This window comes from Heptranchias perlo, chromosome 13 (genome assembly GCF_035084215.1).
Source record: "Heptranchias perlo isolate sHepPer1 chromosome 13, sHepPer1.hap1, whole genome shotgun sequence".
Classification (NCBI taxonomy): Eukaryota; Metazoa; Chordata; class Chondrichthyes; order Hexanchiformes; family Hexanchidae; genus Heptranchias; species Heptranchias perlo.
The window spans coordinates 45,617,924-45,645,373 of record NC_090337.1 but is presented as its reverse complement, the minus strand read 5'-3'; the positions used below and the strand labels follow the sequence as shown (position 1 = coordinate 45,645,373).

At 40.9% G+C, this 27,450-nt stretch overlaps 1 protein-coding gene across 1 annotated transcript in view; it reads left to right on the top strand.

Moving 5' to 3' along the window:
- LOC137331132 (guanylate cyclase soluble subunit beta-2-like) overlaps positions 1-27,450 on the top strand; it is a 91,284-nt gene that overhangs the window by 24,292 nt on the left and 39,542 nt on the right. The window lies entirely within an intron of this gene.

Genomic DNA, 27,450 nt, shown 5'->3' with positions numbered 1-27,450 from the left:
TGAATTGACAGAGCACCTCCCCTTTAAGAGGTGCAGGCTGCCTTTAAGTAGTGCTGACCACACCCCATATCGGGCTCCCAGCTGATGCATGAAGCCACTCAACAGCGCAAGTACCACTGGCTGCTCGTAGCAATCATGGAGATCATCAGGCAGCACAAATCTCACGTGCTGCCTGACCGTAACCCCTGCGCCCGGTTTCTGGGGTTATCCAAATTTAACCCCCCTTTTGTTTAATGGTTGTAAAGCTAATGTACATTTTCAATTTTCTAGTGAAGAGTTCTCCACAAATAATGGGTAAATCAATGGCGTCTGCCCTGGGACAGAGAAATAATGATTAAAGAACACTGTGTTGAACAGAATTAGTCTAAAATGTGAAAAGAAAAACATTAAACTTTGTTAAAATCAATGTTGATAATATGAATTGGCCTGACAGGAAGCTAGATCCCTTTTTGTTACTATCTGTTCAAGAAAATGTTCGGGAGTATATAAATATTATCCACACCTGAGATGCAGCTTGAAATCTTAATATTTCATATAACCTGATATTGCACTTGGGCCAATATCAAAAATTGAAATATTTAACTTGGTAATAATAGATTTTTACCCATGTGAGTGAATACGTTTGTGGAAGAGTAAAGATCCTTTCATTCTAATAATGCTGAAAGCATGATAATGAACAACAAAACTTGCTTCATATAATACCTTTAATGTAGAAAAATATTCCAAGGGGCTTCACAGATGTGTAATCAGACAAAAATGGATGCCGAGCCAAAGAAGGAGATATTATGAGGGATGACCAAAAGCTTGGTCAAACAGGTGGATTTTAAGGAGGGTCTTAAAAGAAGAGAGGCAGGTGGAGAGGCATAAGTGTCTAGTGAAGGAATTCCAGACCATAAGGCTTAGACAATTGAAGGCGCAGCCGCCAATAGTGGGGCAAAGGGATGGTAATTACACAAAAGGCCAGAAATGGAAAAATGCAAGAGTTCTGAGGGGATTGTATGGCTAGAGTAGCTTACAGACATAGGGAGTGGTGAAGCCATGAAGGAATTTGGCGACCGGGAGTCAATGCAGCTCAGCAAGGATAGGTGTGATGGGCAAGTGGGATTTGATGCTGGATAGGATATGGGCAGCAGTTGATGGAGGATGGAGGATGTCAGGCCAACCAGGAGAGTTTGGAGGGGACAAAGATATGGATGAGGGTTTCAGCAGCAGATGGGCTGAGGCAGGGGTGGTGCTGGGTGATGTTATGAAGATTAGCAATGCATACTATCCAGCAGATTTCAAAACTGCTCTAAAATGCAAGATAACAATGTTTAAATGTTTTTGTACATCACATTCTTGAAAAGTGTCAAGCTTGTATGTTAAAAATATTTTATAATTTAAAAACTAAAAATGTCATCAAGATCTTTCAGATACTTAGGTATGTTTCAGCTCCAAGCAAGGTCCAAGACGTTGCAAAATGCAAGTTTGTCAGATTGGGAAAATGTTTTCTTTATAAAAAGTTATATTTACATGATTTTTAAACATTGCACTTTTAAAATTCTGCAAACAAAATATTGGAAAAAGCGGCTTTTAACAAAATATTATCATTGGTGTGGTAATAAAGTTGTTACTGTAATTACATTTTCTCCCTCCTTTCATCACAGGCCAATCGCACCCAAAGAAAGAGTGCAAATCAGAAGAGTTTGCTAATCCTCCTACAAAACCAGCAGAGTATGTATAATAGGTTGGTGCACATACTTATTTTTGTGTGTTGATTATTCCTCTTGTAAAAAGCTGAAAAATAAATATAGCTAATAGATGGTGCAACACATTCACAAAAAAAGTTAATGCAGTTAAGGAAAATTAGCATAATCATTAGAAATGATTATTCACAGGTCAATCTTTGTACACACAAATAGGAAACAAAAATCTCTGATACATTTTTACAAGACAGTAATCATTTACTTGTCCACCACTAAGCAGAAAAAGTATTTTGAAAGTCCTATCATATTTTGTGGATGATTCTGAAGCAACAACAATTTGCATTTATATAGCACCTTTCATGTAGGAAAACATCCCAAGGCGCTTCACAGGAGCGTAATCAGACAAAAAAGCAATATAGATGCCCAACTATACTACACCATGGAATTGAGGTCTGGCTGGTTGATTTAAGGAATATGACCAGAGGCTGAGTCCTTCAATTACTACCCTCAATCCCAGGCTGAATCCATTGTCATTATTTACATATACTCAAAAATTTACACAGATTTCTGGCATTTTTCTTTATCTTTCATACCAATTTTCTCCAACAAGTTTGTCTCCTTCCTTGAAGGCATTAATTCTTGTTGCTGGGGAAAGGTTCCATGGGTGCTGGATGCTCTCTGTTACTTTGCCCAAGTGGACATTGTTCATATGTGACCCTTGACAGTGAGTGTCAGCAAGCCATTCAATTGCAGGGGCCTGTAGCAGCGGCAATTGCCGTCAGCTTCAGGGCTTCCTCCTGGCCCTGAAAAAAAGTACTAACCTCTTTAGGCCTTCCATGTGCTTGATGCCTGCCTCTCTCAGATGGAAGCAATGAAACCCACTTGCTGTTGACAAATCTCCCTTGAGATGTCTGGCAAATGAAGACCTGGAAAAATTATGTGGGAGAATTTGTGTCATCACTCCCACCTCATCTCTTTATAATTTTAATGCTTGCAACTCCAACTTCCTCCAGGAAAACCCCTAGAAGTTCCCAGGAAACACAAAAGGCACAGGGTCTCGGCACCACAGGTTTCTGCCTCCTTTTCCTTTGCTATGCACCCAGGAAATAAGTGTTCTCTCGGCACAAAGTAAAAGTAAATCAGTCTTTCTCAGCCATACCGAGACTGTTAATTAGTTTCGAATGAATGCTTATGAACTAATCATTTAATATGATTAAGATGAATAAATTCAAAGTCATATTGATGAGAGTTTCAATTAATAAAAACAATGAAAAGCTAACAATACTTGATATATCTATAGAGTTTCTGTTGAATAAAATGTTCACATTTAATTCTGGGGCATAAAGTATCGTATCATAATTTAATATTTAAATTAATAAATATTTACCATAAGATGCAAATATATATCAAAGGAAAGAACTCTTGTCAAACTGCTATGGATAGAATTTTGCAATTAGTTAAAGTGGTTACTATAGAGATGATTAGAGATACATTGATCATGGAGGAATTAACATTTCTTTACAACTTAGCATTGAAAGGGTCAGGGGTTAGATTTTTCTCTGTGGGTGGTGAAGAGCTTTTGGTGCTAAATTTATTGATATCTGCACAATTTTTACACAGGGATCATGTAAAATTTTCAAAGTTTAGCATAACAATAAATCTGCTGTTAGTCAATCCATGTTGAAATCAAGTTTTTTAATGAGCTCAACAGCCTGGAAGTAAGCCAGATGATCATCATAAATCAGTTAAGCATTATCCTTATTCGCAAAAGACAGTGAAAAGTGCCAACCTGACCTCTGATGACAGTTCTGATAGCTCAGTGATAGGGACAGGAGCAGCCTCACCACTTTTTGTTACTGAGGCAAACTTAGGATCCCACCTCTGATCCCTTCACCATAGTTCCACCTAAAGCAATACAAAACATGGACACTAGGAACAATGAATCAAATCAAAGCTCTGCAGTCCTGCCACATCCAGTCATGAATGGTGGTGGACATTCAAGCAACTAACGGGAGGAGGAGGCTCTGTAAACACCCCCATCCTCAAAGATTTTTGTAAACAATTTTACAACACCAAGTTATAGTCCAGCAATTTTATTTTAAATTCACAAGCTTTTGGAGGCTACCTCCTTCGTCAGGTGAACGATGTGAAAATGAAATCCTCGAGATGAAATCGCATTTATAATTCACAGAACAAGGCTTGGTGAGTACAGACAGTTTTTTCAACTGCCCGTTGCCAAGGCAATCAGTGTGCAGACAGACAGGTGTTACCTGCCAGGTCTCACAGAATATACAAATCACCAAAAAAAAAACAACAAACAAAAAAAAAACAGAGATAGAGAGGTAGAAACATAGAAAAGACAGCAACTGACCCGTTATATTAAAAACAGATAACATTTGTTCGCTGGTGGGGTAACGTGTAGCGTGACATGAACCCAAGATCCCGGTTGAGGCCGTCCTCATGGGTGCGGAACTTGGCTATCAATTTCTGCTCGACGATTTTGCGTTGTCGTGTGTCTCGAAGGCCGCCTTGGAGTACGCTTACCCGAAGGTCGGTGGATGAATGTCCATGACTGCTGAAGTGTTCCCCGACTGGGAGGGAACCCTCCTGTTTGGCGATTGTTGCGCGGTGTCCGTTCATCCGTTGTCGCAGCGTCTGCATGGTCTCGCCAATGTACCATGCTCTGGGGCATCCTTTCCTGCAACGTATGAGGTAGACAACGTTGGCCGAGTCACAGGAGTATGAACCATGCACCTGGTGGGTGGTGTCCTCTCGTGTGATGGTGGTATCTGTGTCGATGATCTGGCATGTCTTGCAGAGGTTACCGTGGCAAGGTTGTGTGGCGTCGTGGACGCTGTTCTCTTGAAAGCTAGGTAGTTTGCTGCGAACGATGGTCTGTTTGAGGTTGGGTGGCTGTTTAAAGGCGAGTAGTGGAGGTGTGGGGATGGCCATAGCGAGGTGTTTGTCCTCATTGATGACATGTTGAAGGCTGCGGAGAACATGGCGTAGTTTCTCCGCTCCGGGGAAGTACTGGACGACAAAGGGTACTCTGTTGGTTGCGTCCCGTGTTAGTCTCCTGAGGAGGTCTATGCGATTTTTTGCTGTGGCCCGTCGGAACTGTCGATCGATGAGTCGAGCGTCATATCCCGTTCTTACTAGGGCGTCTTTCAGCGTCTGTAGGTGTCCATCGCGTTCCTCCTCGTCTGAGCAGACCCTGTGTATTCGCAGGGCCTGTCCATAGGGGATGGCCTCTTTGACGTGGTTAGGGTGGAAGCTGGAACAGTGGAGCATCGTGAGGTTGTCCGTGGGCTTGCGGTAGAGTGAAGTGCTGAGGTGCCCGTCTTTGATGGAGATTCGTGTGTCCAAGAAAGAAACTGATTCTGAGGAGTAGTCCATGGTGAGCTTGATGGTGGGATGGAACTTGTTGATGTTATCGTGTAGTCTCTTTAGTGATTCATTGCCGTGGGTCCATAGAAAGAAAATGTCGTCGATGTATCTGGTGTATAGTGCTGGGCTCTGCCATCCTCAAAGATGGCAGAGCCCAGCACGTGAGTGCAAAAGACAAGGCTGAAGCGTTTGCAACCATCTTCAGCCAGAAGTGCCGAGTGGATGATCCATCTCGGCCTCCTCCCAATATCCCCAACATCACAGAAGCCAGTCTTCAGCCAATTCGATTTACTCCAAATGATATCAAGAAACAGCTGAGTGCATTAGATACTACAAAGTCTATGGGCCCCGACAACATCCCGGCTGTGGTGCTGAAGATTTGTGCTCCAGAACTAGCTGCGCCTCTAGCCAAGCTGTTCCAGTACAGCTACAACACTAGCATCTACCCGACAATGTGGAAAATTGCCCACGTATGTCCTGTCCACAAAAAGCAGGACAAATCCAATCCGGCCAATTACCGTTCCATCAGTCTACTCTCAATCATCAGCAAAGTGATGGAAGGTGTCGTCAACAGTGCTATCAAGTGGCACTTACTCACCAATAACCTGCTCACCAATGCTCAGTTTGGGTTCCACCAGGACCACTCGGCTCCAGACCTCATTACAGCCTTGGTCCAAACATGGACAAAAGAGCTGAATTCCAGAGGTGAGGTGAGAGTGACTGCCCTTGACATCAAGGCAGCATTTGACCGAGTGTGGCACCAAGGAGCCAGAGTAAAATTGAAGTCAATGGAAATCAGGGGGAAAATTCTCCAGTGGCTGGAGTCATACCTAGCACAAAGGAAGATGGTAGTGGTTGTTGGAGGCCAATCATCTCAGCCCCAGGACATTGCTGCAGGAGTTCCTCAGGGCAGTGTGCTCGGCCCAACCATCTTCAGCTGCATCATCAATGATCTTCCCTCCATCTTAAGCTCAGAAATGGGGATGTTCGCTGATAATTACACAGTGTTCAGTTCCATTCACATCCCCTCAGATAATGAAGTAGTCCGTGTCCTCAAGCAGCAAGACCTGGACAACATCCAGACTTGGGCTGATAAGTGGCAAGTAACATTCACGCCAGACAAGTGCCATGCAATGACCATCTCCAACAAGAGAGAGTCTAACCACGTCACCTTGACATTCAATGGCATTACCATCGCTGAATTCCCCCATCATCAACATCCTGGGGGTCACCATTGACCAGAAGCTTAACTGGACCAGCCACATAAATACTGTGGCTACAATAGCAGGTCAGAGGCTGGGTATTCTGCAGTGAGTGACTCACATCCTGACCCCCCGCCCCCCCCAAAGCCTTTCCACCATCTACAAGGCACAAGTCAGGAGTGTGATGGAATACTTTCCACTTGCCTCGATGAGTGCAGCTCCAACAACCCTCAAGAAGCTGGATACCATCCAGGACAAAACAGCCCACTTGATTGGCACTCCATCCACCACCCTAAACATTCACTCCCTTCACCACCGGCACACCGTGGCTGCAATGTGTACCATCCAGAGGATGCACTGCAGCAATTCGCCAAGGCTTCTTCGACAGCACCTCCCAAACCCGCGACCTCTACCACCTGAAGGACAAGGGCAGCAGGACTCCACATGGACTGCAGTGGTTCAAGAAGGCGGCTCACCACCACCTTCTGAAGGGCAATTATGGATGGGCAATAAATGCTGGCCTTGCCAGCGACGTCCACATCCTATGAACGAATAAAAAAATAGTCACATGTGAACAACACCACCTGCACATTTCCCTCCAAGTCACACACCATCCCAACTTGGAAATATATCGCCATTCCTTCATCGTCGCTGGGTCAAAATCCTGGAACCCCCTACCTAATGGACTGCAGCGGTTCAAGAAGGTAGCACACCACCTTCTGAAGGGCAATAGGGATGGGCAATAAATGCTGGACTTGCCAGGGATGCCCACATCCCATGAACGAATAAAAAAAAATGGCAGGCCATAGCAGGCAAAGTTATCTAGCAAATGACAAAAAATAAATGTAATCAGTTTTCGTGACATTGGCTGAGCCATAAATATTGGCCAGGACACCAGGAGAGGTCCACTGCTCTTCTTCGAATGGTGCCATGGGATTGTTTACATCTTTTTGAGAGCGCTGATGAGACCTCAATTGAACATCTCATCCAAAAGACAGTATCTTTGTTAGTGCAACGCCCCCTCAGTACTGCATCGAAGTGTCAGCCCAAATATTGTGGTGAAGTTTCTAGAGTGGAGCTTGAACCCACAACCGTCTGAGTCAGAGGTGAGAATGCTACCACTGAGCTAAGGCTGATACTGCAATGTGTTCCAAAGAGTGTGCAGAGATCTCCTTTTCAATTGGGTGACCTTTTAGCGACTTATGTTATTTCTGACGTGGTGGTGATTGAGTCACCAGTTTAACAGCGGTTGATTGCTATCACTTTAAGTGTGACTGACATTGCAGTATGGAAATGAATGCAACTTTTTGATGGTTAAAGCAAGCTCTCACCCTACATGTTTCGAAAGTAGCAATGAACAGATATATGCTACACTTGAAATCAATTAAAAATATTTAATGAGAAAAGGTTTTTTCACCATAGGTTAATAAGAACAATATTACTGATCGGACAAGTATTGTTTGTGAAATTTATGCTCAAGCTGTTTTTATTAGGTCTTTGGATCCTCTTTGTGTCATACATATTTTTATCTGTACCCACTCTAAAAAATTGATTCACCTGTTGAAACACGTTTAATAGTCATGGCTGGACTAACAATGTTGTATTGTCTACTTTTACTGTGTAATGCAGATGGTAATGATCTTAGAATAGACAACAAGTTTTAGCACATCAGTCTTTATATTTTCATGCTACATTTAGCATTTATGACCAATTAAGCAGCTTAATCCTAGTGTATATTAGCATAATTTAAGACATTCTGCATTTTTCAAATGTAGTTATTATGGTAATAACCAGAAATATTCAGAATTAAATATTGCTACATTGATTCAAGACTGCCAAAGGAAATACATGATCTTAAAGAAGACTGTTGCTCCACAGATTACTACCATTTATAATCAGTAATTATCTGATTGCATCTGTTTTTACTCTTATGATCTGCTGTGCTGAATATATGAGTTTGCAGGTCTCCGCCATGGAGCTCTGGGCTCATCAATGTCATGCTTCATAGGCATATGTTGGAGTGTTGTAAGCCAAGGGCTTCTCCTTGCAATGTATACACTGCATATCAGTGTTATACTGAAGGGGTGCTGCATTGTTGAAAGTGCCACCAATGAGATATTAAACTCAGGCCCCATCTCCCTGTTTAGGTGGATGTAAAACATCCCATGACATTATTGAAGAGCAGCAAGGTCCTCTGGCCAAAAATGGGTGCTCTCCTTCAACCACAACAAATTCACTGGTCATTTAACTCATTTACTGTTTATAGGACCTTGTTGTCTACAAATTGCCTGCTGCAAATGTCTGCACAACGGTGATTGCATTTCAAAAGTATTCTTTGGTTGCAAAGTGCTTTAGGAGGCCCTATGATGTGATAAGTGCATACTGTTTCTTTCTCAGTTTGAGAGAATATAGCCCTACTTGCTATAGTCTTGCTTTGGAACTCAGAGCCCTCATTCTTATTATTATACTGGTAAAACGGCATTGCATTTTCTCCAGGGATATTATACCCATCTTATAGTATTCCAGACATGACCTAACCATTGTTTAGTACAGAGTCACCATGACCTTTTTGCTTTTGTACTCAGTTCCTCTCTGTATAAACCCTCAAATGTCGTTTGTCTTCTTAATGGTGTTTTTTTCACCTGTCTACCCACTTTTAAGAACTTTACGCATTTGCTCCTCTGCTGCATTGAGATATTAACCATGTAAGCTACATTTCCATTCTTTATTTTGTTTTCAAAATCTATTACATCACATTTTTCTGTATCAAACTGCACCAGCCACTTCTCTACCAATTTTCCTTGCCTAATTATATCCTTCTGTAGTCTTCTGCATTCTTCTGACAGTTTGCTACTCCTCCCAGTTTTGCATTTTCAGCAAACTGTGATATCCGCCCCACACATATATATATATATATATATATGTATATGGTGAACAAAAGTGGTTCGAACACCAATTACTGGGGCACCCCACCTGCCAGTGTGAGCAAACTTTATTTACCACAGCCCTATGCTGTCTGCCTATCAGCCATATTTATATCTATACTGTCACGTTCCCTTTTAAGGCAAAGGCCCTAGCTTTCTCAACCACTTTCTAATGCAGCATTTTATCTAATTACATAAAATTTACAGCACAGAAATAGGCCCTTTGACTCAACTGGTCTATGCCAGTGTTTATGCTCCACACGAGACTTCTCCCACCTTACTTCATATCAACATATCCTTCTATTCCTTTCTCCCTCATGTATTTATCTAGCTTCCCCTTGAATGCATGTATGCTATTTGACTCAACTACTCCATGTGTTAGCAAGTTCCACATTAAGTCCATATAAACTACATTTACCACATCACCCCCATCTATAGTTTGTAATTCTCTCAAAAAATTCTATTGTGATAATCATATATGACTTATCCTTCACAAATCCATGTTGACTATCTCTGATCTGACCATGTCTTTTGAAATATTCATTTATCTTACCTCTAATTATGATTTCTTGTAAGTTTCCTACTATCCATGTGTGGCTAAACAATTGATAGTTGCCGTTCTTATCCCTTTACTCCTTTTTGAACAGAGACATATTATTTGCCGCTCCTCAGTTCTTTCACACAACTCCCAATTCAACTGAATTTTGAAAATTCTCACTAACCTCCTTCAGGATTCTGGGTGCATACCATCTAATCCTGAATGTTTAGCATTTTTTAGTACCCTTAGCCCCTTAAGAACTGTTACAGTTGGTTGTCCTTCTAGATCCTCTTCTAAAATCCTTTGAAAACTTCCTTCACTCTTTAAAAATACTGAAGAAAAATATTCATTATGAAAATCTAACATTTCCTTAAGAAATATTACAATCTCATTTTTAAGAGGCTGCATCCCACAATTAATGACTCTTTATCCAAACGTATTTACAAAAACCTTTCCTTTTTCATCGTATGTTGGCTGAGTGTTCTTTTATATCCTCTCAATTCTCCTTACCCACTTTTTGTTTCTATTTGTAAATTGTCATATTTCTCATGATTTGGTTTAGTGTCATTAACTTTGTCAAATTTCTTTTCTAGCCATTATTTTAAGCCTAATTGACTGTTCATCCATGGAATCATGACCACTCTTCCTCATTAGTATATTCCGAGACTGTGTTGGACCAATCTCACACAGGAATATTTGCAACTGTTGCTCTACTATGCTACGAGTTAACTTTCCCCTTATTTATCTAAAATCAGTGCTCTTTTATCCCTCTGCAGGTTGATCTTCTCCAATCAACTTTTTTTGATTGTGTTTTTCTTCTCGATTTTACCATTAAAACCAAATATGTTGTGATGGCTCATCCCTAATTGATGTCCTAACATCACATTGCAGATTTATTCTGGTTTGTACAGACTCAGAAATCAGTTTTAATACATCCTATAAATCTCTCCCTACTTAAATTCCTCTGAGATGTGGGGCATGGTTTTTACCTGGAGCCTCGAACTCAGCGGGTGTGCAGATAATCGCATGGGAAACCCAGAAGGAAAGTGAGCATGTTGAAATCTACGGTCACAACTAAATTGAAGGCACTTAATTTTACTTCCGGGTATCGTGTCTCCAAGCTGTGCAGCGGGCGTACTGCACATCCGCATGTTGCGATCTATTTAAAGGACCAATGCAAAAATGGATTTTGGAGGAGAAAGGAGGAAATACAAGAGTAGATTCAAAGAGAGCAAAGGCAGCATCCAGGTTTACTAAAGCTTCACTGGAAGTGCTTATGGGTGCAGTGAGAACCTGGAGGGAGGTAATTTACCCCAGCGATTGAAGGAAGAAACCTAGTTCTGTCACCAAGAAGGAGTGGCTGGAGGTGGCAGGAGAGGAACGCAGGAGCACAGTGCCCAAGTCTTGGGTGCATTGCAAAAAGCACTTTAATGACCCAACCAGATCAGGAAAAATGAGTACATTTCTGATTTACCTACATCCTGTGAAATGCAACACCTCCCTCTCATTCTATCTTGGCAAGCCTTCTCCATCTCATCACTCCTCACACCCACTTAAGTTTCAGCATCAACTAACCTTCACTTTCTATGCACTTCGTCATCTCCCCATTTGTCTACCCACCACTGCCACTCACCACAATCCTGATGCAATGTGATACATCTGTCTGATAGTCACCCGCAGATGCATTTGTTTCATGGTCAGCCTCACCCAAAGCAATGCATCCATCAGGTGAATACGTCACCTTCAGTCACTCACAAGTCTGTTCTTTCTCCCCTTGTAGGAGAAGAGAGTGCAAAATGCACGGGAGAGGAGTAGGACTGGAGGTGGACCACCACAAATAGTCCAGCTGACAGATGCAAAGGAGGAGGCCATGGAAATCAGTCGCACCGTTGCATGCCTATCCGTCGGTGATGGAGAGACTGGCAACCCACAGATGGCTGGTGACAGAACTTTAACATCTTTCACACACACGATGAAATGATTTTACCAATGATTGAACTGTTCCACGCCTCATTATGGACAATGGAAAGATTATCACTTTTTGGATGAATCATTAATATTGGCTTTTGTTGTCTTCCAAGGTCTTCATGCCTTCAAGAAGAAAGAGCCGACATGGAAGAAAGCGATTCCTCAGAGGATCTCATTCTTTCCGAGGGTGCACCGTCACAGGACATCCAGCCATGCACCAGCGCAGATACTGGTGTTGGCCAGGGGCTGCAAAAAAAAACTACTGAGTTTATTCCGAATTGCTAACACTCAGGCAAAAGTAACTTTTGAACTGAAGTAACCTGGAGTTCAGTTACTGGTCTGGGCTGGCCGGAACCGGTTTGAATTAGCTACGCTTCTAAGAGACAAAGGGGATGTGATGAGATACCATTCCTTATTTAGAAAAGGAGTAATGAGGTAATGCTACCTAACCCCTTGGAACAGAGCCAATCAGGGGATGACACTGACCACTCGAGCAAATCTAAGCCAACGGGACAAAGACAACACAGCTTGAAGAGATAAGACTTGGGATAAGAATGAAGAATTGCAGGCTTGGTGCCAGTGCGAAACTCCAGAGACTAACCATCGCGGAAGTGGAAGACCCTACGTCAGGGACGTGGAGACGACGTCAAGAGAGAGAGAATGGAACGCCTGGCCAGCGTCAGCTCTCCTTTCCGGGTAATATAATATCCTTTCTATTCTGTGATCACTCAGGGAGTGTCAGAGAAACCTAGTGGGTGTGCGTTTAAATCCTAGTTTGGGTATAAAACTCTATAACCTGCTGTAAACTGCATGCCTATATCTAACCAGACATATAAGCTATATGTACATGATCTAACAACGTTAATAAAGCGAATTGAGAATTAAGAGAGAATTGACTTTTCTCCTCTTTGTACTAAGCCAATAACCGTAACCGGTGACCTCCGGTCTACACTGGCACTTCGGTGGATCATGTTAGATAGTTAGTTGGGTTGTCACCTGGTGCTTCACCACTCACAAGTGAGCATGAGCAGACACTGGTGGCAGGGGCAGCTGTGGAGCTTGCGGATCAGCGGAAACACTCCTCTCCAATCTCTGCTCAGCTGGACACAGATGCTGAACTCCAGGGGCCATCGTGGAGTTGCACCTTTGTGAGGTATTGAAAAATGTGCCATGCACACACTCCACAATAGCGGAGAGGATGGAGGAGTCCAACACTATTGCTAGTGGATTGGTGGTACAGGTAAGTGTGGGAATATCTGCGATTGAGAGAATAGTAGCCTTCACTGAAATTCAAGCATGCCTCTCAAATGAGTCTATGCAGGCCATGACAATGGCCATGCAGACTCTAGATGCCAACAAGTCTTCCGCCTTAAGCAGACAGACAGATACTTTAGCCGTGGCTTTATAACTCATCACATCTGTTTACCAGCCTGCTGGTCAGGAGAGTGGTAGGAGTGATGTGGCCCTGGCCTGGGAGAGGGATGATGGCGAAAGGGAACATGAATGTGGGGAATCCACTCAAAGATCATGGCTGATCTGTGATTTAACTCCAAATACCTGCCTTTGGCTCATATCCCTTAATACCTTTGGTTAGCAAAAAGCTATCTATCTCACATTTAAAATTAGCTATTGAGCTAGCATCAATTGTCGTTTGTGGAAGAGAGTTCCACACTTCTACCACCGTTTGTGTGTAGGAATGTTTTCTAATCTCACTCCTGAAAGGTCTGGCTCTAATTTTTAGACTCTGCCCCCTAGTCCTAGAATCCCCAACCAGCGGAAATAGTTTCTCTCTATCCACCCTATCTGTTCCCCTTAATATCTTATAAACTTCGATCAGATCACTCCTTAACCTTCGAAACTTTAGAGAATACAACCCCAATTTGTGTAATCTCACCTCGTAACTTAACCCTTGAAGTCCGGGTATCATTCTAGTAAACCTATGCTGCACTCCCTCCGAGGCCAATATGTCCTTCCGAAGGTACGGTGCCCAGAACTGCTCACAGTATTCCAGGTGCGGTCTAACCAGGGTTTTGTATAGCTGCAGCATAACTTCTGCCCCCTTGTACTCTAGTCCTCTAGATATAAAGGCCAGCATTCCATTTGCCTTCTTGATTATTTTCTGCACCTGTTCATGACACTTCAATGATCTATGTACCTGAACCCCTAAGTCCCTTTGGATATCCACTGTTTTTAACTTTTTACCATTTAGAAAGTACCCTGTTCTATCCTTTTTTGGTCCAAAGTGGATGACCTCACATTTGCCTGGGGGCTCCAAAATTTAGGTAAATTTGTCTGAATACAAGAATTCTCAGTCTCAACAAAGAAATCTCAGTCTAAACACAAAGAACTCCCAGCCAAACGTTTGTCTGAGAGATCTGAGTGCCCAGCTGCAATACCTCTCCTTTTATTGAGATGTGTCAATCACAGGTTTAAAGGGCCAAATGAGCTTCGGCTGCAACTCGCCTCCATTTCAATTATGTTTTTCAGAAGCCTTGGGAGACATGTTTAGGAGTAGCTAAATCTGTTACCGTTGCAGAATCCTTAAAAAGTTAAGTTCCTACAGTGTTTCAACTACCTGAATTGGCCCTTTAAATATCGGCCTGCTGATTTTAAGTGGGGTGGGGATTTCTGGGTTTTTGTTGTGTGGGCGAATCCTAACGCGCCTGGGTTAAACCTGGAAGTCGGCTCTTTGGAGCCGGGATGCGGTCCCCCTCCAGAAATCTGCTACTTTAACCTTCCACCTGCCACCAAACTACCCATTCTTGGGGCTAAAATTAACCCCCCCCCAACCATGTTTTCCCAATCGATCTCTGAATGAATAGTTAAAGTTTCCCACTGGTGCAATGCTATTAATCCTACACAACTATCTATTATGCCAATGACTTGGAATCAGAATCGGAAATGACTTGGAACCAGAATGCAAATCGAGCAAATTTGCAGATGATACCAAACTAGGAGGGTCAATAGAATTGAAGAAGTCAGCTCAGAAATTACAAAATGAATTGGACAATGTACATAAATGGACAGAAAAATGGCAGATGGACTTTAAGGCAGGCAATTGTAAGCAGCTGCACAGAGGAAGGAAAAATAGGTGACACGTGCTGCACGAATGGTGTTGAAATAACTAAGGTTAAAGTTGAAAGAGACCTAGGAGTCTTAGTAGACTTGATCTCAACATATCTTACCAATATTAAAGAAGCAATCAACAAAGTAATGCAACGTTGAGCTATATTGCCAAAACAGTAGAATACAAGCCAGTGGAAGTCATCATCAAACTGCAGTCTTCATGTCAGACGACACCTTAAGTACTGCATCCAGTTTGGTCAACAATACATAAGGGAAACATTCGAACATTGGAGGCAGTGCAGAGAAGACCCACAAATCTGCAGTTTCAAACATCTGAGTTATGAGCAAAAAAATTGGGAAATGTGGACTTTTCAGCTGAGTGAGAGTGCTCTCACCTAGTTCCATTCTTATCTATTCAGTTGGAGCCAGAGAATCTTTTGCAATGGCTTCTCTTTCTGCTCCCATAGTTACCTCTCGATTCCTCCAAGGATCTATCCTTGGCCCCCTCCTATTTCTCATCTACATGCTGCCCCTCGATGAGATAATCCAAAAACACAATGTCAGATTCTACATGTACGTTGATGACACCCAGTTCTACCTTACCACCACCCCTCTCGACCCCTCCACTGCCTCTGATTTGCCATGCTGCTTGTCCGATTTCCAATATTGGGTAAGCAGAAATTTCCTCCAATTAAATATTGGGAAGACTGAAGCCATTGTCTTCGACCCCCACCACAAAATCCGTTCCCTAGTCACTGATACCATGTCCGCCTCCCTGGCCACCGTTTGAGGCTGAACCAAACAGCTCTCAACCTCAGCGTCCTATTTGATCCTGAGCTGAGCTTCTGACCCCATATCCTCTCCATCACCAAAACCGCCAACTTCCACCTCCAAAATATCACCCCTCTCCGCCCCGGCCTCAGCTCATCTGCTGCTGAAATCCTCCAGACTCGACTATTCCAATGCTCTCCTGGCTGGCCTCCCATCTACCACCCTCCATAAACTTCAGCACATCCAAATCTCTGCTATCCATATCCTAACTCGCACCAAGTCTCATTCACCCATCACCTCTGTGCTCACTGAACTACATTGGCGCCTGGTCCAGCAACGCCTCAAATTTAAAATTCTCATCCTTGTGTTTAAATCCTTCCATGGCCTTGCTCTTCTAGCTCTGTAACCTCCTCCAGCCCTACAACCCTCTGAGAAGTCTGCGTTCCTCCAAATCAGCCCTCTTTTGCATCCTCGATTTCCTTCTAGGAAGTCGAATCAGTATGGTTGGAAATAAGCAATAACAAGGGGCAGAAAACATTGGTGGAGTAATTTATAGGCCCCCTAAAAGTAGCTATACCGTTGGACAGAGTATTAATCATGAAATAATGGCAGCTTGTAACAAAGGTAATGCAACAATCATGGGGGACTTTAATCTTCATATAGACTGGGCAAATCAAATTGGCAAAGGTAGTTTGGAGGATGATTTCATAGAATGCATTTGAGATGGTTTCCTAGAGCAATACATCATGGAACCAAAGAGGGAACAGGCTATTTTAGATCTTGTATTGTGTAATGAGACAGGGTTAATTAGTAATCTCATAGTAAAGCATCCTCTGGGGAAGAGCAATCATAACATGATAGAATTTCACATTGAGTTTGAGAGTGACGTACTTAAGCCTGAAACTAGAGTCTTAAACTTAAATAAAGCCAATTATATAGGTATGAGGGGGGAGTTGGCTAAAGTAGATTGGGAAATTAAATTGAAGGGTATGACAGTTGAAAAGCAGTGGCAAACATTTAAAGAAATATTTCGATATTCTCAACAAATATACATTCCATTGAGAAATAAAAACTCCACAGGAAAAGTGATCTACCCGTGGCTAACTAAAGAAGTTAAGGAAAGTATTAGCTTAAAAGAAAAGGCCAAGAATGTTGCCAAGAACAGTAGTAAGCCTGAGGATTGGGAGAGTTTTAGAAACCAATAAAGGATGACCAAAACATTGATAAAAAGGGAGAAAATAGAATATGAAAGTAAACCAGCAAGAAATGTAAAAACAGATTGTAAGAACTTCTACAAGTATGTAAAAAGGAAGGGAGTAGCAAAAGTAAATGTTGGCCCCCTAGAGGCTGAGACAGGAGAAATTATAATGGGGAAATCAGGAAATGGCAGGTGCATTAAACAAATATTTTATATCTATCTTCACAGTAGAAGACATAAAAAGCATACCAGAAATAATGGGGAACCAAGGGACTAATGAAAGTGAGGAATTTAATGTAATTAATATCAGTAGAGAAAAAGTACTTGAGAAACTAATGGGACTAAAAGCCGATAAATCCCCTGGATCTGATGGCATATATCCAAGGGTTCTAAAAGAGGTGGCTGCAGAGATAGTGGATGCATTGGTAATACTTCACTTGGAGTAATGTATACTGTTCTGGGAGTTTAGAAGAATGAGAGGTGATCTCATTGAAACATATGACAGGGTAGAGGCTGAGAGGTTGTTTCCCCTTGCTAGAGAGTCTAGAACTAGAGGGCATAGTCGTAGGATAAGGGGTCGGCCATTTAAGACAGAGATAAGGAGGAATTTCTTCAATCAGAGGGTTGTGAATCTTTAGAATTCTCTACCCCAGAGGGCTGTGGATGCTGAGTCGTTGAGTATATTCAAGGCTAAGATAGATTAATTTTTGGACTCTAGAGAATCAAGGGATATGGGTATCAGGCAGGAAAGTGGAGTTGAGGTTGAAGATCAGCCATGATCTGCTTGAATGGCGGAGTAGGCTTGAGGGGCCATATAGCCTACTCCAGCTCCTATTTCCTATGTTTTTCACCCGATCATAGTCGACCATGCCTTAAACTGTCTCGGCCCCAAGCTCTGGAATTCCCTCCCTGAACCTCTCTATCGCTCTCCTTCTTAAGATGTTCCTTAAAACCAATCTCTATGACCAAGTTTTTAGTCACCTGTCCTAATGTCTACTTTTGTGGCTTAGTGTCAAGTTTTGTCTGATTACACTCCTGTGAAGTGCCTTGGGATGTTATACTACGTTAAAGACACTATATAAATGAAAGTTGTTGGTTTTGTTGAAAGGAGATGCCTAAAAAGCTGATTTTAAAGAACTGTAAAAGGTTGTAATTGGTATGGAAAAGGTAAATCTGGAAAATTACTTTAAACTAAATTGTGTGAGTAGGACAAAATCAATACACGTTCATATTAGTAAGAGGCAAATTTAGGACTGACATCAGGAAGTTCTTCACTAAGAGTAATCAACACTTTGAATGGACTTTGACTTAGAGCTGTGGAGACAAATCTCTGGAACCATTTAAGAAGCACTTAGATACTGAAATAAGAGGACTTTGGTATTTCAGGATGAGTGATCTAGGATGGGCTGAATGTCCATCCTCATCTATAATTACATTGCGATCAGAGCTGTCAGCTGATTTCTTCTTAAATTTCTTTCAAACAATTTGGCAGTTTGTAAAGGACACCTAATATTGTAGCATATCCCTTTTTATTCCTAAGCTTAACCCACAGAGACTATTTGTACGTTATTACTTGCATCATCTTTCCTTGCAATCATGAAACCCTATTCTTAATAAGTACTTCAACACCACACCCCCTTGCTTTTTTGTTGATTTCTTTATCTCTTCTAAAAATCTGAAATTTTTAGTTCCCAGTCATATCCTACGTGAACCCATGTTTCAGTTAAACTAATGGCATATTTTTGTATTGAAATTATTGGTTCTAGTTCCAGGTTTATTCCTTCATTTAATATACATCTATTTTAGACTTTTCATTATTGGTATCAGTAATCTTTTCTCCTTTACTATTTTTCTTCTTTTTTCACCACTATACTTTTTGTTCTTCCTTCCTAACCTCCCTAGTGTTATTTTGTTTGTATTATTTTCCCTCTCCCTTTTACTACTCTTGGATCTAAGGATCCTATTATCCTAAAGTGGATCTTCTATGGCATAGCTTATAAATAGTGTAGTGTCTGGAGAACAGTTGTGATGTACAACTGATAATGTGGACTGTCCCTTTAAGATCATTGTTCTTAAATAGGCTAATCCATGTAATTGTGAACATTTATACACTGCTACCATCAGTCAGAGGGCATTTGTTATTGCTTGTAAATTCCAGACTCAAGGTCAAAAACTGTCCTTCTCAATTTTTTTTAAAAGAATGTTTTGTATCTTTAACAACGTGTCATCTGGTCTGCAACTGCTGGAATACAAAAGGTATACACAGGCATAAAAGACATTTGTATTCAATCATTGAATTTTCAGTACAGAAGGAAACTATTTGGCACATGGTGTTCACGCTACCTTCATGTGTGAGCTATTTACTCTAATTCTATTTCCCTACAGATAGATACAGGAGATAAAGGTGCCGACATCCAATTTAATGTTCAAGTCAACACTGCATTAATGGGTTGTTTGCCCTGCTCATTGAATATCTTATCTCCATTGGATCAGCCTTATATTTAAACATTGCCACATTTCTGGCATGTTCAACAATTTCAAGTCAAATTTGTTTCACACAAATGTTCACAAGTACATTTGTACCGAAGTGACTATTTATGTCTTGGCTCAGTGATACTTGCCTCTAAGTCAGAAGGTTGGTTCAAGTCCAACTCCAGAGACTGGAACACAGAATCTAGGCTGACACCTCAGTGCAAGTACTGAGGGAGTGCTGCACTGTAGGAGATGTCGTCTTTCAGATGAGAGGTTAGTGGATGTAAAAGATCCCACAACACTCTTTCAAAGAAGAGCAGGGGAGTTCCCCATTGGTATCCTGGCCAATATTTATCCCTCAACCAGCCTCACTAAAAAATAGATTATCTGGTCATTATCTCATTGTTGTTTGTGGGACCTTGCTGTGTGCAAATGGCTGCTGCATTTCCTACATTACAACAGAGGCCACACTGCAAAAGGTATTTAATTAGCTGTAAAGTGCTTTAATATATTCTGAGCTTGTGAAAAGTGCTATATAAATGTAAGTCTTTCTTTTTCTCTCCGTTATCTTCATTTTAGTCAACCATACCATTTCCAGATATTCGAACTGATTTCCCGCTGCTATGTGCCCATCGATAGCATTTGAAAATAATTACTACATCATTCCCAGGTTATCTTATTCAATATGAGCAATTCATGTTTTGTTAAGGATACAGCACACATTGGGGTTGAAAAGCTTGATGATAGACTGTTACACTTTATAACATATACAGGAACTACGTAAAAATATCAAATTGGGTATACGGTATTTAACACCCGGGGATCACCAGTTGCAGGTCTCATATACAAGTCAGTGATCCTCAGAGCTAGTGATGTGGTCCTTAGTCCTTAATTATCAGGTAAGCACAAGTAACATTTAGATAGCAATGATAGTCGGTAGTACGTTATATTTATTTCTGAACATTGAAGTATTGGTTTGTGGGAAAGTTGCGATAAATGGTTATTTTTATGTGTTTAAGCAACTGGTAGGTGTTTTTGAACAGTTTTCTTGGATTGAATTCTCTATGTCTGAAACATGTTTGTATTATGTATCTTGGACTTACGGTAAATATGAAATCTATATCTTCTATAATTGGGAGGCACCATTCATGTTCTTACAAAGTATTAGCATACTACAGTTTTTCCATTCACGAAGATCAGCACTTCAACTAACAAGTACAGAACGTTTCCCCAATGAGTGCGGGATAATCTGGACATCAGTGAAGACACGGAATCAAACCCATAGTCCATTGGAATTCTGCAATGAGTGATCAGTAGTGCTGTCAAACTATTTCCTATTCCATTCTACTTCTTCAAATGTGCTATTTTTGCTGATCAGAGATTGCCTTGCCCCCTCCCCTCCCTTGCTCCCCAATTATTTTTTTTATTCGTTCATGGGATGTGGGCATCGCTGGCAAGGCCAGCATTTATTGCCCATCCCTAATTGCCCTTGAGAAGGTGGTGGCGAGCTGCCTTCTTGAACCGCTGCAGTCCATGTGGTGAAGGTTCTCCCACAGTGCTGTATGGTAGGGAGTTCCAGGATTTTGACCCAGCGACAATGAAGAATCGGCGATATAACGTGCAGGTGGTGTTGTTCCCATGTGCCTGCTGCCCTTGTCCTTCTAGGTGGTAGAGGTCGCGAGTTTGGGAGGTGCTGTGTAAGAAGTCTTGGCGAGTTGCTCCAGTGCATCCTGTAGATGGTACACACTGCAGCCACGGTGGAGGGAGTGAATGTTTAGGGTGGTGGATGGGGTGCCAATCAAATGAGCTGCTTTGTCCTGGATGGTGTTGAGCTTCTTGAATGTTGTTGGAGCTGCACTCATCCAGGCAAGTGGGGAGTATTCCATCACACTCCTGACTTGTGCCTTGTAGATGGTGGAAAGACTTGGGGAGTCAGGAGGTGAGTCACTCGCTGCAGATTACCCAGCCTCTGACCTGCTCTTGTAGCCACAATATTTATGTGGCTGGTCCAGTTAAGTTTCTGGTCAATGGTGACCCCCAGGATGTTGATGGTGGGGGATTCAGCGATGGTAATGCGGTTGAATGTCAAGGGGAGATGGTTAAACTCTCTCTCGTTGAAGATGGTCATTGCCGCTTGTACCACTTCCTTGTTTTTGAACATCCATCTTAAATTATTTTACTTTCCAATTGGCGGATGAGTTGAATGCTTCCCACATCAAACGCTTAATTAAAGATTCATTATCCATAATGTGATTCGCAATTATCCTTGAAGAGACGAAGCGATAATCACCAACAGCCTGGAAACAGTAGAACAACTTTCAAGTATAATTACCGTTAGTCTAAATGTTCATGTTGCGAGGAATAATCTGAACGGAAGAAATCTGAACTGAAAACACAAAACTGAGAACAGATGCAAAACGTCACAGGCGCCAATGACTGCACCATTCACATGGGTACTGATCAAAACATCAGGAGCCAAAGGTTAGAAGAAGCGGCTCAACATTCGGAAATTAAAATTCCTCTAATTCAAAAGGAAGTTCTATCAACACTTCTCAAAGATCTCAAAATTTAATAATGACGCAGCAAGCTAATAAGTTTTAAGACTCAACAACAAAAAAGGTGATTCCTTGTCATTTAATTGTTTGTGAAATAAAACGGAACCGAAAGAGATAGGAAACAAAGAAAACAAATTAAACAGCAAAATGAAAACAAGTTCCTTCTACCCCTGTTCTTGTACTAACACAATACAATAATGATATGTTTAATGATTTTGAAACAATATTTAGCAACTCCAATACACCAACGGTCCACCTTCGAAGAGTGAACACATACAGCTCATCAGTATAGAGAAGAAATCAGATACAACGGCTTTTCACTTGAGTTTGCAACCTCAACAAATTAGAACTGGAATGGCATTGTTGCCGTAAAGGTTTCATATTATAGTAATTCAATGACCAGGTATGTAAAAAGTAGTTCTATGAATTAATTATATAGCGGTGATAACACGAGGGCGCAATATGCAATTTGTATGACCAAAAATGACACCACAGCAGTCACAACTTTAGTTGTTTTAAAATTCTTTCATTGTTATATGAAAGAACAAGATTATTTATTCAGAAAATACAATTTGAAAGACTTATTCCTTCTCAAGCCATTAATTTTGTTTCTAATTTCAATCCTCTACCAGTGTATTCGCTCCAATCCTTCCAGTTTTTCTTGTCTTTGTTTTCAGTTTTATATCTCTTCCCGTCACCTCTCACATATGACGCAAAGCCCCACGCATTGAAGTGGACTGGAGACATGCCAAACAGTTTCGTTTGAGTTGTCCATTTGCACAGAATAAATCTAACATTTTTGTTTTAAAAAATATTAATTCCTTTATCAAAAATGGCACAGTTAATGTAGACTTTAGTTATTAAAAACGAAAGAAGGAACTTGCATTTATATAGCGCCTTTTTCGACTTCAGCCTCACAGCCAATTAAGTACTTTTAAAATGCAGTCACTAATATAATGAAATGAGGCAGCTGAATTGCACAGAGTAAACTCCCACAAACAGTCATTAGATAATGACCAGATAATCTGTTTTTTGTGATGATAGTTGAGGGATAAATATTGTCCAGGACACCAGGAAGAACTCCCCTGCACCTATTTGAATAGTGCCATGGGATCGTTTGGGTCCACCTGAGATGGTAGCATGGGCCTCAGTTTAACATCTCCTCTGAAAGACAGCACCCTCCACAGTGCAGCACTGAAGTGTCAGCCTAGACTTTGTTTGCAAGTCTAGGCTGTTTTTGCATGTCTCTGCACTGGGACTTGAACCCACAACCTTCTGACTCAGTGGTAAGAGTGCTACCAACTTAGCCAATTCACCTTTTATATAAAACGAATTTATGTCACTAATTCTTTTATTGTTTTTACATTTTTCCTGGTTTACTTGCATGCATCCGATTCCATAAATTTTCTCCACATTCTTACTTTGGTTTCCTTGTATTTTCCTCTCCCTTCCTCATACCATTAGTGCACACACAGCTCTTCTCAATTAAAATGTAACAACTTTGTGACACCACTGAAGATCAGGCCCGTTTAGTTGTATCAGTCTTTTTGAAATGAATGCCTCTGTAGGATAAGCTGCTCTTGTGAAACCTCCTTCCCATGAGAACTGATCAAACATGTTTTGCCAGAAATATAGCCTATCACTTCAATCCCAAGCCTTTCTGTTAGAAGTAAACCACCTGCCTAATTGGCTGTTACGCGTGTTGATTTATTTGCTGTTTAATCCATTTCCCTTTACTGATAATACCTTAAACATATTTCCTTTCCCAGTTCTGTATTGGTTTTCGCCCACTTTCTTTCTGTAACCTATTGTGCTGGTATTTCCCGAAAGTATTTATTTTTCTGTGCCCACAGATCTTTCTGCTATGAATTTTTTTTTGCTTTTGTTACTGTTTTTCTTTCTTGATTTTCTTATTTGTAAGGCAATTTTTGACTTTTTTTTACGCTTCTTTCTACTATCGTGCTAGTGTGTCAGTTTTTCATCTTTTGTTCTGGAATTTTGTCTTTTACCTTCTGATTTGTATATTAATTCGCTGTCTTCTCTTGACTCCCATCCATAATATTTTCCCGTAATTTTACCTGATTTCATTTTCTAATCCGCACCCGCTGAAAATATAGAGGTTTTTAAGATTGAAGCTAAACGTTTAAAGATATTTTTAAAAAGAAGAGAATACTGGGGCTCATCAATCGTGCCATTGTTACAATGTTTTCAGCTCCTTTTGCGGTTGTGACATCTTTAGTCCCTGTTCCATTTAGATATTTTGACATCCCAGTTTCAGGGCACGAAGAAATACTTCAGGCGAAAACTCCAGCAAAGCACAAACTGAAATTGGCGTTAAACCCTTTGACCACCATATAAAATGGACTAGGAAAATACATTTCCATTTCGATTTGAGCTAAACAAAACAAGACGCTTGGGTGGATTTCCTTTTAAGCAAGATACGTTGTTTTAGTATCTATTTTAATCTATTATCTAACTTAAACTCATAGTACTGTATTTTAATGAAACCAGCTAATAATATTTGCGTTATTGCCCTACATCAAACAAATAAAAGTTCACATGGCTGCGGTTCAGTCACATGGTATCGTTAAGTCATGTGGTACACTGCCATTATATTTTGTCCACTTGAATAGCGAGCTGGAATGAACAACAACTTGCATTTAATAGGAGGCGGTAACATAGCAAAACGTCTGGCAAGGGCTTCGGACCTAAAAAAGATGGAGGGTGGCGGTGACCAAAAGGTTTTAAGAAGGGTTTTGAAGACGCCAACAGATCTAGCAAGACGAAAGTGTTTTGGGAGGAAGTTCTAGGATGTGGGGCAAGCTGGTTGTTGGAGGTTTGGTAGACTAGAGGATGTGGTCAACTTATCATTCGGTTCCATTATATATAAACAAAGAATAACAATTATCTAACTGCGTGCTTCAAGGCTGTAGCGCATCTCTAGGTTCAAAGTTAGGAGCAGGTCTAAAGTCTACCATCTCACATACATGTTTGCCATCGTTTGTGAAGGTCATATTCCAACACTTTCAGCCTTGGACCTCAGAATACAGTAAACAAAACACACACACAACAGCCATACACGAAAGAATTGTAAGCTGTTTAAAATGTGTCCATTTTATTCATTTTTATTTCTTGTTTATAACGCTCAGTTATAAACTATATTTGGATAGATCGGTCCTTCAGCGCTGTTTTCCATCTCTGAAAGTAACCGTCTGCCAGGAGGCCGGAATGCATCAATCTCTAAATTTCCTCCTCCCAAATCGAAACATTTTGCTTCATTTGGCATCTCCCTCTCAAGCTGCATTTGGATCAGCATATTGCATATCAAATAAGCGATGCTTGGTTCCATCACTAAGATTGTAAAGAACGATAAACATAAATACATTAAAATGTCCCTTGCATACATATTATGAGAACAGATACCAGGGATCGTTTCAAGACCATAATTTGCATGATTCCCATAAACTATTGAAGTGTCACCCTGGATTATAATATCACTTGAATATCTCCATTGAGTTGCTTTCCATTGACTGTTAGTTGAAGTGGAAAGAGACCCGGCAACTTAAAGAAAACAAAATAAATTGAAATCTACAAGAAGCATAAGTTTATAACAAGCTTTATTTACATGTATTGTTATATTAGCCAAAAAAAACTGCTTAGCAATGTCTCATTGGACATCATTTTAGACATTGACTAAGTAATCGTAGCAATGAACTGTTCCATTGCAATTCGCAGATTGTCAAGTATTATCTCGGTGGAAGCCAGTGCAACAAGCAATTTACATAATTGAAGCCATTTTTAAACACTTAAAAACTCAATCACATAAAATAAACGTTTTGACAGTTTCACTGTATTAATAGAATAGTTGACAGTTGAGATCCAAGTTTTCACACACCGTGCGTCCTACTCAACCCAATCGTTCGCTGTTGAAAAAATTGCATCGCACTGGCACTAGACAGATATCCTCTATACAATTACCGAAAGAACCATTCTGGCAAGTACAGCGGCGAAAGTCACATTTATTATATAATAAAGTGGCGCTTGTAACACTTCATATAAACAGAAGAAATGATTCATAAAAAGAATTTACCCGTTTTACGTTTAATATTTATTTCTAAACAGAAAATTTGCTGTAAAAAGTACAGTATAGTTAAATGATAAGCTTCCTCATATGATTTTTTTCCAGTTGGAGCTTTGCGGCTATATTTTACTCCTTTATGGCTTCGTCTCTTTGTCATGCCTTATTTATGATTCTTCCCAACCCTGTATCCTCCATCCAGATAGCATGGAATTTAGTCTTCATGACTACAGTAAATATGGGAACAACAGCTTCATGCTGAGCAGAAAGAGAAATGGGCGTTAAGACCATTTCGATGCTTTGACTATTCCGTATTCAATTAGCAAACTATAAGTGAGTGAACAAACGCACACAAACCTGATTTAATTCATTACCGCATGCTGCAGAACAGCCCGATTTTCACATTTACTGCGTATACAGTAAGTTGTGTTTTGATCGCTTGTTATGGCAATATATTGTATTCCAGGTGGGTCTCAATCGAAATATTTATGCATAAAATGAGACGGTGGAAGATTATGCGTCATTGTAATATGGAGGAGTTTCAATCCGTTCGCCGCTCTGATAATATTTGAGCCATTCAAGAAGAGAATCTATTTAGCATGAAATGGAATGAATGCGCATCCAATTGGAGCGAACTGTTTGTTGAAACGCACTGGAAACTTGTCAGATGCAATAATCGTCGCCCGCCTCAAGCGGTTTGCACCAGCACTTCAGCACCGCGGTTTGTGGACAGCAATAGACCAGAAAAGCGAGTGCGTTGCGAGAGAGCACATCTTCAGCACAGAAACAAATCTGGAGGTTATGCACCAGAAGTATTTTCCAGTTTCGCTTGTTATGGTTACTTATATATGTTTTAAAAATATCAACGAGATCTAGAAGGAGCTCAATCTAATCGTCAATATGTAAATGTGAAAGGAGCATGTGGTAACATGGTGTCTATCAACGTTTGTATGGTCGGTTGTCCCCGAAGGACGGCTATTGGAAACTGTCATGTATTGAACCAGAAATTATACTTGAGATGTGACTTTTAAGCGAAGAAGTTAGCGTGTCGATAACGGATGTTTCTTTGTCCTTCAATTTACTAACTGGATGGACTCAAGTCCCAGTTCCTTGCTTGAAGATGGTAAGTGTTTGTAATGAGAGGTAAATTGAGAGCTCATTCATTTCTTTAGGGCCATAATGGTCCGGGGCAATAATTCGCACGTTTATTATCGACCACTGTTACTCATCCTGCTCTTTGTTCGGATTATGAGAACTGCTCTATGTGCTGCCGTTGTAAATATACTCTCGTGACCTTGACAATACGCGGGGAAAGTGGTTGTTATTCAAAGTATGTTAAAGCGTCTGCAAGTATATAGGTCAACCCGCAGCATTTTCTGCGCGATGGATTACGTTAGTTTTTGTGTCATATACCTGACTTGTACCAATGTAATGGTGCAGTGTTTAGTGGAAAGATTTATACACAATACATCGCAGGCGGACTATCTCGGCAGTCATACGAGGTTCTATGAATGCAAATTATTCATTCTGTGTCCCAGGACCAAATTAAAAAGAATGCACGATACGTGCTTGGAAAACGCAACATAAAAATGGCGAGCAGAGCATG